The sequence below is a fragment of the Notothenia coriiceps genome, unplaced genomic scaffold, assembly GCF_000735185.1.
Source record: "Notothenia coriiceps isolate Sejong01 unplaced genomic scaffold, NC01 NC01_scaffold00018674, whole genome shotgun sequence".
Taxonomy (NCBI): Eukaryota; Metazoa; Chordata; class Actinopteri; order Perciformes; family Nototheniidae; genus Notothenia; species Notothenia coriiceps.
Genome location: NW_011351375.1, coordinates 1 through 5,083, shown reverse-complemented (window position 1 = coordinate 5,083; position 5,083 = coordinate 1). Strand labels below are relative to the sequence as shown.

Genomic DNA, 5,083 nt, shown 5'->3' with positions numbered 1-5,083 from the left:
ATTTTCACCAGGAGATAAAGTGCTTGTGTTACTCCCATCATCTAGCTCCAAATTACTCAAATTACTGGTGTGTTCTGACATGGGGGGAGCAACACAGATTTACCACCTTAACCTCCTCAAAGCATGGAGGGAGGTGGCGTCTGCTTCCCTGGCCACCATGCTGATCGAGAGAGATGAGGTCCGGAGGTAATTAAGAACAACAAATTAGCCCCGGTCTGTTGTGACGACCATCTCTCACCGGGTCAGAGAGCGGACGTTGCCTTGTTGCAAAAGCAGTTTGCCGATGTGTTCTCCCCGCTGCTAGGGTGCACCGGCCTCATTCACTACCACATAGAAACGCCCCCCTGTGTGACGATTCTTTCACGGCCTTATCGGCTGCCTGAGCACAAAAGGAAAATTGTTCAGGCGGAGCTTCAGGCCATGCTAGAAATGGGAGTAATAGAAGAGTTCACCAGTGACTGGTGCTGCCCCGTTGTGCTGGTACGTAAGTCTGACGGGTCAATCCGGTTCTGTGTGGACTATCGCATGATTATTGAGGAGTCCAATAACTCATGGATCGGCTAGGCACTGCACGCTTTTACACAACACTGGATTTAACAAGGGCTATTGGCAGATTCCCCTTTCTCCGGAGAAAAAACTGCCTTCTCCACTCCGTATGGTTTGTACCAATTTGTCACACTTAATTTTGGGTTGTTCAGTGCTCCAGCCACCTTCCAGCGGCTCATGGACTGGGTCCTGCGTCCCCACTCTGCATATGCTGCGGTTTACTTGGATGATGTCATCATCCATAGTGAGACCTGGGAGCATCATATACAGCAGGTGGGGGCAGTGCTCGAGTCCCTGAGGCAGGTGGGGCTCACGGCCAACCCGAAGAAGTGGGCGGAGGAAGGTATCTGGGGTATCACTTGGGCGGCGGGCAGGTGCGGCCACAAATAGAAAAGACGGCTGCCATTTCAGTCTGTCCGGTGCCCAAGACGAAGATGAAGTTGTGTGTTGTCTTAGCTTGCCTTCCCTGCCGCGTATTATACTTATACCATTGGAATCTGTGGAATCTCAGCTTTCATATGATATCTAGTTTGTGCAGATAGCATGAAGTATAACATATTCCTACCGTGAGTGATTAGTGCATTAGCACCCTTTCGCTTAGTGCTAACTCAGAGGCTTGGCATTAGACTTGTGTTTTGTTTAGGTAAAAATTGTTCATATCGTCAGTTGGCTGAGTTTCTTCCCGTTAAGTGGGTATGACACATTAATAGGTTGTTAAATGTTAAGAAGCCCTGAGACACAGTTTCGTGAACATTTCGTAAAAAGCCGGCGGGGGCTATGGGGCTTAACAGGATAAGCAGTAATCAGGGCCAACATTTTAATATGATCAACTAAGTGAGGATTTAAGGTACTATATATCAGTGCTGGGCAACTTACAAGTAGTCTAAAGAGAGGCTGGCACTGGTTCGATTCATTGGGTGGTTTGTCAGTGTGAAGCCTGAAAAACACAAACACATAACACAACAGATAATAAGAACTGAACCAGGGGCTTGCCCAAAACATTTTACAACATGACTGTGAATTATTGGGAACTATGCTGGGCAGAAACATCCAAGTCTTTAAATAAGAAAACATTCTGTCCGGATGTTGTATCTTATGTAGTTACCATAGGCAGCAGGGTTGCCCTTGGATGCAGCCAGGTTTGCGCGCAGGATGGCATTATTCAGGACGTTCAGGTATGTCGGCATGCTGTGGTAACCTTTGTTGTTGTAAAGAACCTGGAGAGAAGCGCTGTCAGAAGCTGTTTATAATGTATTTGAGATCTTCAATTCAGAGCCTTACCTGAGCTGATCTGCGAACTGCTATCTTGCGAACCATGGGAGGTATGTTTCTCCCAAAGGACGCTGGGATTGATTTCTGAATGTTCCCCACTGTTAATCCACCATATCTATTAAGAACAAAGTCCGGTTTGAAAACAAAACATTTTAAAAGTATATATATGTTTGTACACGTATGTTTCACCTACGGTGTGTCACAAGAAATATGAATCATTTTTGGTCTTTTATTTTTAAATGTGTAATCTGACTGTATTTTGTCATTGTGTTTTTAAATGTGTCGTTCCATTGAATTTTCTTATGTGTGTTAAGCACTTTGAGATGCCTCCGTGATTTTCTTTTATGAAAAATCTTAGAACTGTGGCTGGCCACAGAATACACAATAAACCTCCAGAAATATGTCAGCAGCTGAGGACCAACTGTAGCTAACTGTCTTCAAGGTAAGTTGGACACATATAATTGCATTTGAAAACAGATCACTGGCTGAAACCTGGCAGCGTCTATCGTTTCTCCCACCCAGTTTAGATTTAAGCATGCCTACTTCTGCATTATGCAAGCATCAACGCAACAGAGTGTCATGGCGTCGCCGCCGGCGTTACGTCACAGCCTCCCGCCCTAGCATTGTTATGAATGACACAAGGCTCAGGACCCAAACACACAACACCAGAACCAGGTCAGGATTAACAAAGTGTTTTAATAAAAAAGCAAAAACGCTCACTTGGAGGATCAAACCTGAGAAACTATAAGATCAAAACGCTAAACAAAACATCTACTTGGACTATCAAAAAACGTAACAAAAGGAGTCTATCAAAATATACTTAACAAGGTCAAGAGGGACCGCTGGCAGACTTGGTTAGACAAGACGAACTGGCACAGGACAAGGGGAGACGCAGACTATATATACACACAAGATAAGCAGTGGCGTTTACTCCTGGAGGCCAAGGGAAGCCAGGCTTCCCCTGTTTTTTCGGATTGTGGTTATAATTTTAATAAATAAATAAAAACGTTTCGGTAATTCTTCTGTGCTGTGTGTTGCTGCCATCTCTCCCCCATTCTCATTGGGTATTTTACAAAGAGTGAAGCAGCAACCCTGAAACATTATATTGCACTCAATGTTGCGAGAGGAGGCCAGCCGAAATTGGCATCCCTTGACAGCTCGCATACGAAGAATGCGAGCCTAGAGGTGAGTCGCATTTTTTACAGGCTCCTACTACCTGTTAGCATCTAGCTATCCTGCTTACAAACATTTAACCACCCCAGCTTGTACAACTTGACGCATCCTTTCACACTCAAGAATGCCATCAAAACATCCTGAGGAAGATGTGCTACTTCAAAGAGCTAATGCAACAACTTCTGCGCCGGTAGCCAACAGCGTTTGTGCTCCTTCCCAGGCCACTGTGGAGTCAACTCGGCATCCCTCATCCGGTCTGGCGACCTCCTCTTCATACCGTAAACTCCTCAAAGAGGCCCTGCTGAGACACTCTGGAAGTTTTCTGGGCCCTGAGCCGGCAAGGAAATCCCCTCCCAGCTCAGCTGTTACTGTCCCACCACAACACTCTCCTGCTCGGTCACCTCAATCAATGACTTTCAAAGAAAAAAAGGTCAACGTGGACCATGATTACGCACCTGAATTGCAGAGAAGGAGGAAGCAGTATGTGGAAGCCAAAGCAGCACTTAAGGAAAGAAACATAAGATTCCAGAGCCCATTCCCGGCCAGACTAAAAGTGTTTTCTGATGACAACCCAGTGGTCTACAACTCGGCTGAGGAGGCAACAGCAGACATGGTGAAGAGAGGGAGACCAGTGACGGTCCTAAAAATGACCGTCGCTAATGGACCAGATTAACCGGCTGACCTGGGAACCCAGCAAAAAGCGGGGAGATCAACTGCACCCGAGCTCCAAGCAACATTTCAAGGAACGGTTTCGAGGCTTTCGACATCGGGATACCTGATAAGTAGCCTATGTTTCATAAATGCCCACTTTAATGGATGCTCCCTTCTGAATATCTTGGTTAAAAAGAAACAACAATAATAGGTAATAATAAGGCTATTTGTTTTCTTTGCCTTTACTATTATTATTTTCCTCCCTACCCAAAGGTTAAGACTAAATTGAATAGAAGGCTTATGCCACGGGCACATGTGGGCCACATTTTGGGTCGGTTTGCTACTCTCTGTATACTATGGACAATTGTATCAGCTTAAGGGCTGAAGAGGGCCCCCTTCCATCACTAAAAGGAAGAGACTTTCCCTCCACACTCCAACATTCCAAGGCCCAATACAAGGCCTTAAATCTGGAAGTCAATGACACTTATGTTTGTGGATATTATTGTTATACTTTTTTTGGTTATAGTTTTGGATTTTATTAATGTTATATATACAACAGGGGATGTGAGAAATGATTTAAATGCAGGAACTCATTGATTTAAAATAAAGGCAAATAGTCATCATGCAAAGTAAAGGGTCAATTAAAGTAATTACATACAATGTGAACGGTCTGGGAAATCCAATTAAAAGGAATAAAGTAATGTCAAAATTAAAAAGAGATGGAGCAGAAATAGCCCTCCATCAGGAGACTCATCTAACAGAACAGGAACACCAAAAACTTAAAAAGAGGAATTTCACTCCATACTCATCCTCTTACAGAAAGGGATCCAGGAGGGGCGTAACAATCTTAATCTCCAGTAAATTAAATTTTGAATGCACATATGAAAAAAAGGACAAAGATGGGAGATATGTACTTATTCGGGGAAATTTGGAGGGTACTTTACTTACCCTCCTGAATGTATATGCCCCCCCGGGATCTGAATGGTCATTTTACAAACACATTTTTGAAATAATAACATTGGAGGCCCAAGGAATTCTAATTTGTGGGGGAGATTTCAATGTTAGACTTAACCCAACTTTAGATACATCAAAACCCCTTTCCTCAGGAGGGAAACAAATCACCAAGAACATTAAACTGATGTTGGGAGACCTACGGCTCTCAGATGTATGGCGAGACATAAATCCGTCTAAGAAAGATTTTACCTTTTACTCACACCCACACTCTGTATATTCAAGGCTTGATTATCTTTTTATGCATCAGAAAGGTTTTTATAGGGTTCAAAATTGCAGTATAAGGACCATGGACTTATCGGACCATGCCCGGTCTCCATGGCATTACACCTAGGACTAGAAAGGAAAAGCACAATCTGCAGACTGAACGCAGGAATTCTTAACCAAATTAGGCCTCAAATCAGGACCGATATAAAAGATTATCTGAACG

The 5,083-nt window shown here is 43.9% G+C and overlaps 1 long non-coding RNA gene across 1 annotated transcript; it reads right to left on the bottom strand.

The window, feature by feature from the left end:
- Window positions 1-1,421: 1,421 nt before the first annotated feature.
- LOC104951197 (uncharacterized) lies at window positions 1,422-1,929 on the bottom strand. The gene is made up of 3 exons (XR_798997.1): window positions 1,828-1,929; window positions 1,652-1,763; window positions 1,422-1,483 (listed from the first exon to the last, which is right to left on the bottom strand). It is a non-coding gene; the product is annotated as an uncharacterized lncRNA (long non-coding RNA).
- Between the last annotated feature and the right edge of the window lie 3,154 nt (window positions 1,930-5,083).